The 15,115-nt window shown below is 45.0% G+C and overlaps 2 protein-coding genes across 2 annotated transcripts in view; both read left to right on the top strand.

The window, feature by feature from the left end:
* LOC139312221 (zinc finger protein 721-like) overlaps positions 1 to 15,115 on the top strand; it is a 34,847-nt gene that overhangs the window by 14,222 nt on the left and 5,510 nt on the right. The window lies entirely within an intron of this gene.
* LOC139312201 (zinc finger protein 3-like) overlaps positions 11,198 to 15,115 on the top strand; it is a 31,225-nt gene continuing 27,307 nt past the window's right edge. The window contains exon 1 of the mRNA XM_070936801.1: positions 11,198 to 11,239. The gene's annotated coding sequence lies outside the window, so the exon portion shown is untranslated. The remainder of the gene's footprint in view (positions 11,240 to 15,115) is intronic.

The raw sequence follows: 15,115 nt of genomic DNA, 5'->3' as shown, positions 1-15,115 counted from the left end.
GTAACCAGAAGACTAGCTGGCCGGTGCGCATGCATGCGCCAGAAATCCGGAAGAGGACTGGGCACCACTGTGCGTGCCAGGCAACATGGCTCCGTGTGCATCTGTGGCACATGTGCCATAAATTCACCATCACGGGCCTATACATTCTTTCTGGCAGCCCCTTAAAAACCTGTTGCCTATCACACTCTTGGGCAAAGCATCTGAGCTATTTCCTCCTTTCAGTGTGTCACATATAAATGCCTGACCACATGCCCATGCCAGGGGGCAGGGAGCTGCTGAAATTAACTCCCAGGGACCACCCTTACCCATTGACCCCTCCTTACCTTAGCTCCAGCCCACAGGTACTTAAGGTCTAGTCATGCGGTCCAGATTTAGTTCCAGCCAAACATCTGTAAGAAGGAGACATGCTATAAATAAAGATACTTGATTAAACAATTACCTTGTGTGATGGAGTTATTGGGCTGATCCTTGAACACCTTTAACAAAATGGTAGCAGAGGATGGTTAATTAGCCCAAACTACTCCAGGATATGCCAAGGAACTCCAAGCCGACAGAAGCAACAAGCAGAGTGAATACCAGGGCATTCACGAAGAAGATGGCAGAACAGCTACTGTCGGCAGGAACCATGCATAGAGAGATGCCAGAGGCGAGCGACCAGTTTTCCAGCCCAGGCATCCCAACCAGAGCTACGAGGAAAGACTCGAGGAAGAAAACAAATCCGAAACCGCAGCATGCAAAGAAAACAACCTCAGAAGAAAACTTCTCAGACTAATAGACTCGGCCCCGACCAACATGGACCTCATTGCGGAACTCCAAAGCCTAGTTGAGGACTGCGGAGCAGCGACTGAGGAAGATGAGGCCGAGCCAGACCACGCAACCAAAGACATGATAAGGAACGATTGCCCCTGCCAGGGACCCACCGAAAAGGCCAAAAATGAATTCGCGCCCTTTTCACGGTGGCCATCTTGGACGGTGACATCACCAAAGATGGCCGACCAACAACCAATAGATCCCCGAGATTCAAATCTCATGGCGGGAATTGGGGCCTACACCGAAGTGGCCACCCAAAACCATGGTGGCCACTGGGATGACCCAAAACCAAACCCCATGAGCTCGCCTACCGAGCTCGAGATCGATAACGCCATACAGCTGCTGACCGCGGCCTTCGGGGACAAAATAAAGCTACCGGGCACATACTCCGACATCCCGGAGAGGCTCAAAGGGACCACTAACCCAAGAGGGACCGCCACCGACGCCCACCCGGGGAGAGGGACCACCGCAACATGGACGCAGTGCCAGCCGCGACCCACTGAGGACCTCCCCTTGCCCACACCGAGGCCAGCGCCGGAATGCCAGGAATGATGGGACTACTCACCGGACCGACGACCGTAGCTGAGACTCCCGGAACCATCGACGGGTGTAGGGTTCGGCCCGATCCCAAGACACAGCCTCCACACCAGACCGGGCCATCTGCACCAACACGCAGCCTCTGCAGGACTTCCGACCTTCCCAGCCGACTTGCAAGGCTTCCCGGTGGTCCAGACGATGATCCAAGGAACCTTCGACCACGCGAGGCCACCCAAGAATGAGCTGAAGGCCCATCCAGACAAATGGGGTCTTCACCTGGGAGCTGCAGGAACAAGCTCCTTCCCCCATGGCTGCTGGACAAGAATGGATCCCGAGCATGCACAGTATCCATCTGCGAAGAAAAAAGAGAGGACCATAGAAGCAAGTCAGTACAGACTCGCACCAATCATCCCCCTGCCATATTGCGAGTTCCCTTATGCACAAAACCATGGACAGCGACATCCTGTAAGTAATTTAACTTACAATTCCGGGACACTGCCAACTGACTTTCCAAAACTGAGATTAGATGAGACTAATTTCTTGGAGTGGAACCAGCAACTCCAAGTTATCCTCCTAAAGGCAAATTTGCTGTTCCTGGTTACTGATCCCCCTGAAAAACCATGGACTTTTGATTTAGACTGTATGCACCATAAGGCGTATTACATATTAATTGCCAGTATTTCTCCCAGTATTTACCCCAGCATTAGCCATCATTTAACAGTTTCAGAATTGATACACAAAATGCACAGCTTATTCTACAGCAAGAGCGTAGCGACTACCACTAGAATTTCTAGGGAGTTCCACTCGGCCAGACTTAAGGCAGGGGCCTCTATGAGCGAACACTTATTAATATTAAATGCCACTAGGGCTGAACTAACACAGAGGGGGGAAATTATAAGTGAAGGGAGCATGATCAGCATCATTATCAATTCACTGGACTCCAGCTGGGACAATTTCATTACCCAATTAGATAGTCTCAGCCTAGAGAGACTCACATTAGAAACATTGACCAACAAGCTCATTGCTGAGGATAGTCTAAGGAAGGACCGTCCACTATACCGCAGGGAACAGAGACCAGTAAAAAGAGTAGAATTCCAAAGCAGGGGCCACAATATGACCGAGTGTTTCCTGTGTGGTTCTAGGAACCACTATAAGAGGGATTGTCCCAGAAATATGAGGGATAGGGATCGACCCCATCGCAGGGACAGGCCAGACCATAAGGCAAGGTTTTCAGACAGACATTCACCCGACAGCAGACACAGACGTAGAGACTCCCCCAATCCTAGAGACAGAAGGGGACACTGGGATAGTTCCAGAGAGAGCCAAATTGGGTCATTGTATGGACTGGGGGACCAGGAACACCTCATTGGCCAAGGCAAGAAAGAGGGCACATGGCTTTTAGATTCAGGGGCCACCAATCATACCATCTACAATCAGAAGTCACTCACATCATTCACCAAGGAGAGCTTCATAATCAAAGTGGCGAACCAAAATAATGTTCAGGTAACCGGGAAGGGGAACACGTACATACCAGGAATAGGAATAATAGAGGGGGTACTACTCGTACCAAAAATACCATATAACATACTTGCCACTTTGAAGTTAAGCAGGGAAAACAATGTTGAGGTTACATTCAAGAAAGGAGAAGTACACATAATCAGGGGAGGCAAAAGCGTAGGAAGAACCGTAGTTAGGGGAGGCCTACCATATTTCCATCCAGATAGTGACACCCACCCAAGGGTAAACGCCAATCTCAAAGCCAAGCCAGATACTGCAGCCAGCGGAGACAAAGAGGGCAACAATGAGGAAATAGAGGGGGTTAGCCACAAACACACACCTGATGACCCAAGCGATCATGAGTCACCTGATAGGGGGAAACCATCGATAGGAAAACCAATCCACGATAACTATGCACACCTATTGCATAGGAAGTTGGGGCATATTAGCTTTCCAGTTATACAGAAAATGATTAACTGTTCCGAAGGCATAAAATTAAAAAACTGTGAGAACTATCTCAAGTACTCTGTGTGCAAATGTTCGAAGCTCAAGACAAAACCCAGGCCAAAAAAATCAATACGCACCACCGATTCCATCTTTCAACTCGTACATATGGACCTAGTGGGACCACTAAGGCCATCCATTAAATACAAGAAGAGATTTTTCCTGACCATCGTTGACAACTTCAGTCGTTATGGGTTCGTGTACACACTCAAACATAAAAATGAGGTGTACCAAAAATTCAAAAAATTCTATGCAAGAGTAGAGATGCAACACAACACTAGGATCAAACAGATAATGACAGACCGGGGGTCTGAATTTCTGTCAAGTGATTTCTCACACTGGTTAAAATCACACGGGGTATTACACTACACGTCTTCACCGTTCTCCACCTTCCAGAATGGCGTCATAGAACGAAAAAACGGAACACTGAAAACCATGATGAGGTGCGCCTTAGAGGATGCCCGGCTAGGGCAACATTTTTGGTCAGAAGCACTCATATACTCAAATTATACCCTAAACAGGCTATGGTCCAGCATACTAGACAAAACTCCTTACGAATTAATGTACAAGAGAAAGCCACAGGTAGCACACCTACATGTATTCGGGGTTACAGCTGATGTACACATCCCCAGACAATTACGACGCAAGGGAAACAAAGTATCTAGGAGATTAAGGTTCATGGGGTATGAACCGGTAACCAAGGGATTCAGATTTATAGATAGTAACAACAAATTTGTAATATCCCGAACAGCTGTCTTCCATGAGAACGCCAATTGGTCTAAAATACATCTTAATGAGGTATTTCCCAATAAGGAGCGACTCAACAACAGCCAAGGTGGGGTAGAACACATCACAGAAGAGGGTATAGGACGGGGAAAGGTCAAACCAAAGAGCCAGGGGATACAAGTCAGGGAGTGGAAAGAGAACCACCCAAACATAAGGCTGGACTCACAGAGAAGGAGGCCAGGTACTTGCATGACACAGAGACACCACCAGACAGGCCAATTAGGGCAAACAGGGGCAAGGTACCAAAGAAACTAGAGGACTATGTCCTACCCATGCACACTAACCAACTAACCCCCAAAACCTATGAGGATGTGTTAAGGCTACCAGTGGAGGAAAGGTCTAAGTGGGAACAGGCCATGGAGCGGGAGATGAATAGTCTCAGGGAGCTAAATGTATACACCCCGTCTGAAGTACCAAGGGATAAGACTCCAATTGGCACCAGGTGGGTTTACAAGATCAAGTCATTGGAAGACAAGAAAGTATTATACAAAGCCATGCTAGTAGCGCAGGGGTTCGCACAAAAATACCCGGAAGACTATACTGAAACATACTCCCCCACAGTCAGGGCTGAGAGTGTCAAGTGCGCACTGGTGATAGCGTCCATCCTAGGCCTAGAAGTTCACCAATTCGATATACAAACCGCGTACCTACACGCTGAGCTTGACAAGGAAATTTATGTCAGGGCTCCCCCCAGCAGGAACACAACAAAGGGAGAAACCTGGATCCTAAACAGAAGCTTGTACAGACTGAAACAATCAGGAAAAAGGTGGTACGAGTGTTTATCTAAAATTTTGAGGTCTATGGGGTTCTTAGCTACATCGGTGGACAACTGTTTCTTTATTAAGAAAGTAGATGATTCCATTGAATACGTTCTAGTGTACGTGGACGATATATTGTACATTAGTGACCAGACAAGCAAATGCAATAATTTTGCTGATGAGTTAGGAAAACAGTTTTCACTGAAAATATTAGGTAAGGTCGACAAATACCTAGGGGTACAAATCACAAAAACCAACAAGGGCTTCCAGCTATCACAAAGGGACAAAATACTAGAACTCTTACAGAAATGTAACATGCTCGATGCCAAACCTTGTGAGACCCCAATGCAACCGGACTTTTTAAAGAATATGTATAACGAAGCGGAAGCATTCAAAGATAACACACTTTACAGATCCACCATAGGCTCGCTATTGTACATTGCAAACTGGACAAGGCCCGACATCGCCTTGCCAGTCAACTTACTATCCTGGCATGTAGGCAACCCCACCATGTACCACTGGGAGGCTATCAAGAAGATACTGAGGTATCTGAAACACAGCGTTGATGCTTAACTATCTTTGGAACCAGAGGCATCCACAAAATCCACACTAACCTGCTATGCTGATGCTGATTGGGCTGGAGATGTAAAGAGTAGAAAGAGCACATCTCAACAACAGCCCAGTACATTGGTACACGGGTAAGCAAAACTTGGTAGCCACCTCCACAACAGAAGCCGAGTACATATGCCTCTCTAAAGCCGCTAACAACTTGGTCTGGTTTGACGATCTACTTACCAACGTTTGGGCCGAAACTACCTACCCAATCATCATCCATGAGGACAATAGAGCTGCCATCGAGATATCGAAAGCAGATGCAGTGGGTCAGATGTCGAGACACATCGACATTAAACATAAGCACGTCAGGCAGTTCTCAAGTATTGGGTTCATAGAAACCATACCCTGTGAAACAGAAGAACAGACAGCTGACATACTAACAAAACCTCTACAAAACAAACAACATGCATACCTAACATCAAAACTGGGCGTTCATTTATAGGTACCTCCACGTGTTATCACTCCACATTGTCACCCAGGTCAGGCATTTAGAGTGGGTTTTGTCACATATAAATGCCTGACCACATGCCCATGCCAGGGGGCAGGGAGCTGCTGAAGTTAACTCCCAGGGACCACCCTTACCCATTGACCCCTCCTTACCTTAGCTCCGGCCCACAGGTACTTAAGGTCCAGCCATGCAGTCCAGATTCAGTTCCAGCCAAACATCTGTAAGAAGGAGACATGCTATAAATAAAGATACTTGATTAAACAATTACCTTGTGTGATGGAGTTATTGGGCCTGATCCTTGAACACCTTTAACACAGGGGTCCATGAACGTACATCTATAGTATGTAGATAATAAAGTTGAAAAAAGGTGAACAACGTTTTTACAGAACTATAGATATGTTGAGGCTGTGTGTGACAAGGAATGGCTGGAAGGGGAGGGGCCAGGCGAGGGACCCCTTGACATGAATGACATTGAGTTGGTCACGCCCACCCAGTCACATGACCATGAAGCCACTCCTACTGTCACATGACCAAGCCCTGCCCACAAAATAAGCCCCGCCCACAGAATGGGTAGTAAAAATTTTTACTGGTCCATACTCAGTAACTTCAATGTGGAGAGCTCTAATGGTCATACAGGTGAATAGGGCTGCCCACCTCTTACTGTTTGCTTGAAACCCTCTAGTGTGACGCGTGGTCACAGGCCAGGAGCCAAAGACATCAAGGCCAACGTTAGTGAAAGGAGGATTTGTACTGAGTCTGCTGGCTGGAAGATCAGCCATCTTTTGTGTTTATAACCTACCATGAAGCTTGCGACAAGAAATACACCTGGAGATTACCTACTCACACATCTTTTAGCTCCAACTATCCACAAACCAGCAGTTCTTATACCTCCGTGATGGCAAACCTATGGCACTTCTCCAAATTCTAAAGTAAATGGAGTCTGGTTTCCCAGCGTGCACTTGATTTGAGAGTGCAGGAGGATGGTTAAATGGGTAGGATCAGCTTCAAACAATATACTTGGGGCATGTTTGTCTCTCTGGCCACTAGATGGGGCTAGAGCATTGGTGGGTTTTCCCCAGTTCGGACCGGTTCTATAGAACTGGTAATAAAACCGGAGGGAGGCTCCGCCCACCGACCCCGACATCATCAGAATGCTTCTGTGCGGCCCCGTTTTGAACTGGCAGTAAAGGTAAGTAGAATCCACCCCTGGGCTAGAGGGCAACAAAAGTATATATAGAGAGTATGTTAGGGCATGTTTGTCCCTCCAGCCACTAGATGGGGATAGAGAGTCACCATAGTATATAAAGTTATATGTAAGAAGAAATCAAACCCACATTATCCCAAATAAAATATTAACCATAAGAAAAAAAGCCCTTAGAAATATTATCCATAAAGAAAAGCCTCAGAAAAGCCAAAAGACCAAGGCACTAATAAAAACCGCCTGAAGCTCAATCCACATTACAGCCAGATGCCTAAAAAAAACATTGTAACAAGAAGCTAGCTGCTAAGGGATGCAGGCACTTAAGGAGATAAGGAGCTTATTGAAAGAGCAACCCAACTATCCAGATGGCTCCATTCGTAAGCAAAGCAAATACTGCCTGCAGAAGTCCACTCATGACAGGATATTTCAAAACCCCTTACAGCAATTTTGACAGCTAACAAAAGCAGAATGATAGGATTAGAGCAAGCAGTCCCTCACCCTAAAATCTAACACAGGACAGAGCCATCAGCCACAATAAGAATTACCTAACTCCCTTTCAGAACACAAAGCCCATATTGCATAAATCCCAAACTTGAAAGTTACAGAACCATATACGAACCCTTCCACTCACCCAGCTTGTTGGTCAGCTGCCCCAGAACTGCATGCTGTGTACATCCAGATACAATCATTTGCATATTGGGAGTGGAGACCTCCAGATCCCATGTTTCCCTACCACCCTGTTCAATGATGCTAACAGGCAGAGGGGAAAGCAGAGCTCCAGACGAGGAATAAAGTCAAGTCCCAGAAAAGGAGGGGGGGAACTGTATAGTCTTTTCTGCCCCATTTCTTCGGAAAAGCTCCTGCATAGGGGGAGTGGGTGAGCTTGCATGGCAAAGGTTGAGCAGGAAATCAGAAAAGATTAGCAAGGAAGATTGCAAAAGATTATGCCTGCATTTTCATTATGCACTGGATGGCACTAAACTAAGGTGACCAGACGTCCCGCTTTTGGCGGGACAGTCCCGCTTTTGAGCAATTTGTCCCGCGTCCCGCGGCGTTTCAAAAAAGTCCCGATTTTTCTTGAGCCCCAGCTGATGGCTAGAAGAAAAAAAAACTGTTTAAACTCTTGCCCGGGGCTTCAAAGGGCCGCCCTACAGGCAATCAGTGTAAAGCAGTTTTTTTTCCCCCTAGCTAAGCTTCAGAAACGAAAACGAAACCAGGGTCTTTGGTGCAGCATGACAAAATGAGGCAGAAAGAGATTTATTTTTATTTTTATTTTTCCTCCCCAAAAAAGGTAGGTGAAAAACTGCAAACAATGGAAATTTAGGAGGAGAGTTCAAGATTTTAAAACACAAAGGAAAAAAAGCTGTATTTAACTAGGGAATTGTAATAATTGAGATACTATTAATTGTATATTGTGTTGAAAGCAGAAATGGTTAAGTTGTGGTTCGGAGGAATATATGGGAGAAATTATTTGGTTTATTATTATTGGTAAATATAATTAATTGATTTGTAAGAAATTGGATTGCATGGAAATAATTGGAATATTCATGTTCATATTGATTAATATACAAAAAAGATAGTTTTATAACTAATTGATTTATATTAAAATGTTGAATTTGTATTAAACAACTGTATTACATAATTACATAATTAAACAATGTGAGGATGGATATAAAAATAGATGACAATGGGAAGGGGTATAATATAGAATAGAAGGGAAAAATTGAATTTGATTAAGATTAGAGATGAGGATGAAGGGTAATATTGCTTTTTTTAAAAAATAGATGAGGAATAAATATGGCAAAAATGAAATATAGAAATTGTAAATTTAATTGAAATGACTAAACGCTGTTTAAATTTGTGAACCAGCCAAATATTCTGTTCAAAGAAAATACATTGTATGTTTGTATGTGTGTTTCTAATTATTGCTATTTATTCATATTTGTTCTCTTTTATTCTTTAAAGTTTAACAATTCATTCTTTATCTTAATATCTTTATATTTGCTTGGGGTTGGCTTTCTTCCCTTTCATCTTTTTTATTGTACAGCAATCTTTCTCCTCAAACCTACCACCTCTCTCTTTTCTTTCCTTCTTACTTTCTCTTCCCCCCACCCTCTTTTTCTCCTCCCTACTTCCTCTTTCTTTCTCCTTCTCCTCCTCTCTTCCTCCCTCTCTTACCCTCACTCCTACTCTAATTTCCATTCCTTCATCCCTCTCTATTGCTGTAATCCTTTAATGCATATGGACTACTCAGAGGGCTGAAAAAGTTATTTTTGACTGGTCCTCACACTTTTGACCAGTCCTCGAACTTATGACTGTCCTCACATTTTACATTTTTGCCCTATCTTGTCATCATGGTGAAGAGAAGCAGTTGTGAAATGAGTGACATGGTTGTTAAGAATGCTGCACGGGCATAAATGTGAGGATGGTCATAAGTGTGAGGACCAGTCAAAAGTGCGAGGACCTGTCAGAAATGACTTTTTTCAGCTCTCTGGTTAGTCCTTTTGTGCATATGGACTACTCAGAGGGCTGAAAAAGTTATTTTTGACTGGTCCTCACACTTTTGACCAGTCCTCGAACTTACGACTGTCCTCACATTTTACATTTTTGCCCTATCTTGTCACCATGTTGAAGAGAAGCAGTTGTGAAATGAGTGACATGGTTGTTAAGAATGCTGCACGGGCATAAATGTGAGGATGGTCATAAGTGTGAGGACCAGTCAAAAGTGTGAGGACCTGTCAGAAATGACTTTTCAGCCCTCTGAGTAGTCCCTATACACATAGCCATGGCCACCCGGTCACATGACCAGGTAGCCACGCCCACCCAGTCACATGGCCTCCAAGCCACGCCCACACAAAAAGCCACGCCCACAATGGTGTCCTTCTTACCAATGTTAAAATCTGTTCACCTTACCCTATAGACATAGCCATGGCCACCCAGTCACATGACCAGCTAGCCACGCCCACCCAGTCACATGACCAGCTAGCCACGCCCACAAAATAAGCCACGCCCACAATGTCCCTCTTTACCAATGTTAAAATCTGGTCACCTTACACTAAACTAGGTTTGGTGCCTCTGCAGTTCAATTTGTCACAGGAGGGTAGTGAACCAGATCATCATGTTAAGCCTTAATGTTTCATGTGAACTGAGCCCTTCAATTTGGTTGACCTGTTTGTGTTCAGGGCATGTTGTGTGAACCTGCATGGCTGAGCGTAGGAAGAAAGAGAAATGGAGCGTCCTAAAATAGGGTAAATTGACTGGCATGTCATTTGATGTGGACTGAATTTTCATCATTTGCTAAATACACTGAATATTCTAGGTGGAAGTCATCAATTTACCATCTCAGAAAAGCCCTTCTATGGGGATGAGTTTTGTTGAATGGTTATTGAGGGATTAATGGCTTGTTCTTGTATTCTAGACTAGAATGAACATTGCTAGACTTGAAAAAGCATTGAAAAGGACGTTCAGTAACTAGATTACTATTTCCCTTTCCCTCAGGGAATTGGCTGACGTACATATTATAGGTAGTCCTCGACTGAGCATGGAAGGGTAGGAAGAAGTTGACTCATCCATATGGTAGAGCTGAGATAGTGGTCAAAATTCCAACTCATACAAGATGAGGAAATTTATTAGATTTGTATTCTCCCTTTCCTTTGGAAAATCAAGCTGGAGTACATTGTACGGTCACCTTTCCTTCTTGTTTCGGTTGACTTATTCCTTTCTTCCTCAGCAACAGATTTAAATGAGATTCTTGTTATGAAATTTTTCCCCTAATACCAGTACTTTAAATACAATGTTTACTACAGTAGAACATTGGCAAAAGCTTCCCAAACAAGGAGCCCCTTCCTGGCCTCCCATGGGAAATGCACCATTTCACCGCTCTTTGCATGAGCACCTTCCGTGCACAGAAAATCCACCAGGGGGGGCACTTCAGCTTTGGGCCCCTGTTAAAATAGGAAGAAAGTGATATCGTTCAGTTTTTGCCTTTCTAGGATACTGGAGTCTCTCTCACTTTAACCCTTTGAGCTTTGCAGGAAGTTAAAAAGGCGGCCAAAAAGTCCTAAGGATCCAGAAGTGGAAAAGGTAGGCGTGTGTGGTGTGTCTGTGTGTTCTTCTTATAGAAAGGGAGACAGAGGATTCTCACTCTAAAAAAGGGGAAGAGAAACCTGCCTAGTCCTCATCCAGGTTCAGTTTTTTGAGTTTGAGGAGTGGGAGATCCCTTCCTGAGACCCCCTGTTTCCCTCCCTCCTAACCCCCCTTTCCCATGGTTGTAAGAGGCATGGGGGAAAGCAGAGACCACAAATGCTGCCCTGGGGAATAAATCCAGATCCTCGGAAAGGAAAGTGGGGGAACCTGGAGAGTCCTTCACACCCCATTTCCTGGTGAAGGCTCCTGTGTAGGGGGAGAGCTTGCATGGCAAATCTCAAGACGGAAATAAGAAATATATTTGCAAGGAAGAGAGGCAGATTGTTGTCCCCAATTCGGGTCTGAGCCTGGTGCAGAAACCAATGATGGACGCCAGACACGAGGTGCAGGTTTTCCGATTGCTCTTTATTGGAGTACTCCAAGGAAAAGGGCTCCTGGCAGTGGTGAAATCCAATTTTTTTTACTACCAGTTCTTTGGGCATGGCTTGGTGGGCATGGTGTGGCTTGGTGAGCGTGGCAGGGGAAGGATACTGCAAAATCCCTATTCCCACCCCATTCCTGGAGCCAGCCAGAGGTAGTATTTGCTGGTTCTCTGAACTACTCAAAATTTCCGCTACCGGTTCTCCAGAACCTCTCAGAACCTGCTGGATTTCACCCCTGGCTCCTGGCCAAAATGCCAAGAACCAGGAACAAAGAATTAAGAAAGCTTTATACATTAAAGAAATGAAAAAGCATTTGGAGGTACAGAACTTTCCTTCCACTAATTTAGAATTGTGTTTTAGGACCGAGAAGAATGGGAAGCCGTCCTTTAGCAAGTGGGGGAACTGGAAAAGGCCCTTCCGGTGCTCAGTCTGGAATCCACGGGGAGATCTGGGCAAGAACTGGGCAGAAGATGCTGGAAGAAGGAACCATCGTTTCACAAGTTCACGCCTGGAACTTCAGGAGCATCCAATATCGGGAGGATGAAGGTCCCCGAGGACTTTGCAGCCGACTCCACTACTTTTGTAGTCGATGGTTGAGACCAGAAAAGCACACAAAAGCGCAGATGCTGGACCTGGTGGTTCTGGAGCAGTTCCTGGCCCTTCTGCCCCTGCAGATGGAGAGCTGGGTGCGGGACTGTGGAGCAGAGACCAGCTCCCAGGCGGTGGCCCTGGTGGAAGGTTTCCTCCTGAGCCAGGCAGAGGAGAAGGAGCAGGCTGAGTTGCAGGTGAGAGGACTTCCTCTTGGGATTCCTTGAAAAAGTTAAATATAATAAACAAGAAGTTCATATTTTTGTATCCATTTCATAGTTTTATTAAGCTTATCAAGATATAAAATATAAAAAAATGAATAGTAGGAAATGGGTGGGAAGGGAAGGGAAAGAAGTGTAGGGGAAAGGGGGGAAAAGAAAGAAAACCATTGACTTTTTTAGCGCAGTCACATAAAATGATAACATTACAGCTTCAATGTTTTATTTTTACATATTTATTTGAACATGTATTTGAATTTTTTTATATATATCTTTGGTAGTTTATCATTGTTAACAAGAAGGATACATCATTTTATAAAAGATTTATTTTAAATTATAATTTAATACAAATATTAAACTCTTCAACTACATCTTTGGATCAATGTATTCAAATTTTGATGTCTTCTTACCAGACTTTCCTGGTACTTTCCATACTATGTGGAGATGCTTCACTGATCTTTGTGTAGTTCCCTTATCCATTCTAGAAGAAAGATTTTGCACAGGGATTTCTTTCTTTCTTCCCAGCCTAATTGATCGACACCGAGTAATTTGCAGTGGTGTTCACTGGAAAAGAAACCACTTCATGATGTGTGATGTCCATTAATTCTTTTCTCCTATTTCAAGTCCTTTGCAATGGAGATCAGAGATCCTGAGAGAAAGAGGCATCCGTCAAATCTCCCTCAAGAACTGTTTTTCAGGGGAATCCCTCTGGGAGATCCAATTCAGGACACCTCAGGAGGTAATATAAGGGCCTTACACTCCTTTGATCATTCCTTTTTTTTAAAAACAAACTTTATTAAACATAAAAAGGTAAAATCATACAAAATACATTTATATACAAAATAAAACAGTAAAAACAATAAAAAACCAAACAAACAGACTAAATATATATAACTATATGTATGTATATAGAAAGTGACTTATTAATCATTTATCTTGTTGACAGTTCCTGTTTGTTATTTTTATTTTCATACGAGCTTTTACATTTGCTCTCTCTCTCTTTTTTGACTTATCCAGTCATTTGATCAATCCTAACTTTCTCATCTTCTCGGTGTCCTCTCCTCTATAGCATTCCTCCTCCCATTTTACTCATGATGCTTTTTGAAATTCTGTCTCCCTCATAGGGAAGAATAGAAGGAAGTTGACTCTTTGTTTTGGGGGAGCAGAAACCAGGATTAAACCTCCAACTCAGGTAAGAGAAGAACATTCATTTCCTAGATTTTTATTTCCTCTGCTTTTGGTAGGAGATTCTTTTCAGGAATTTTTTTTAAGACTAGTATTTTAAAAACAAAACTCTTTTGCTAATTACTATGTTTACCCAAAAATAAGACCTGGTCTTATATTCTCTTAGGCCGCGAAATAGCACTCAGGCTTATTTTCAGGGGTGTCTTATTTTTTTCACATAAGGAGGTGGCGAGTCCACCAACCCTGCCCTGTCCATCCCACCGTCTGCTTGCCTTCGGCCGTAGTGGCCCAACTTTTTGGCACACCCCGGTCTCCTCCTGCCCTGCTTGCTGGGCGTGCTGCTGCCAGTACACTTTTGGCCACTGGTTGCCAAGCAGCTGCCACTGCTGCTGTTGGCCTCCTGGCAGTGGTTCTTTCGGCCGTCCTGCTGGGCTGCTCTTGCCTGCTGCAAGGTCAGTAATCCCAGATCTATGACTTCCGGAATGCCCCCCTGCTGCAGGTGGAGCTGTGACGCCCATTCTGCCTCGCGCAGCCAGCACAAGGCGGTGTGGTTCCACTTGTGGCTGCTGGCAAAGGGGCTCTGGCAGGCCGGTGGTGGGAGGGTGCTCTGGAGGTCGTAGATCTCGGCCGATTCGCCCTGCGCCAGGCTGGAGCAGCCAAGCAGGGTGGCCAAGCGCAGTGCTGACAGGAGGGCAAAGAGCTCCTGTGAAGCCAGCAGCAGCACGGGCAGTCGCTCATGCCAGTTGCTGCAAGGGAGTGGTGAGTTCGTCAAAAGGGAAAAGCAGGACTCGGCTTACAGCAGCTGCCTGAAATGTGCTTGCAGCCACTGCTGGACACGAAGTGGGCAACCCCATGGCTCTGCCTCTGCCTGCTGCCACTGCTGCCCCTGCATGTTTTGGAAGGGAAATAAAAAAATAAATCCTGTAATCTTTCACCTTTGCTGCGCAAAGCCGAGCATGGGAAACAGCAGCTGTGCCTTCTCCCTTCCAAAACATGCCAGGATGTAATCTGAATAACATCACTGGTGATGAAATGCTTCCCAAAAGCAGAGCAACCAATGGGAAGGGCGCACGGACTCGCAGTGCTTTGTTTTGATTTTGGCGCTGCTGCTGACTTGGAAAGAATGCCTTTTACACTTTAGTTTTTGCATGCCATGTCACCAGAGAGGTCCCATGGAGAGGCAGGCGAGCCCCTTGTCCTTCGCTGTGTGGCTTCTCTCCCATGTTTCTCCTGTGCTTTAGCCCAGCCTTGCCCTCTAACACCCTCCGAAGAGGGAGGCCAAGGTTCAAGGGGCCTGGTGATGCAGCAGACTAATAGCCTGTTATTAACATTCAGCTGCCTGCAATTACTGCAAGTTCGAATCTCCCCAGGCTCAAGGTTGACTCAGCCTTCTATCCTTT

This window comes from Pituophis catenifer, unplaced genomic scaffold (assembly GCF_029215685.1).
Source record: "Pituophis catenifer annectens isolate HBS135680 unplaced genomic scaffold, rPitCat1.0.hap2 SCAF_2, whole genome shotgun sequence".
NCBI classification, from domain to species: Eukaryota; Metazoa; Chordata; class Lepidosauria; order Squamata; family Colubridae; genus Pituophis; species Pituophis catenifer.
This window is presented reverse-complemented; position numbering and strand designations above follow the sequence as displayed.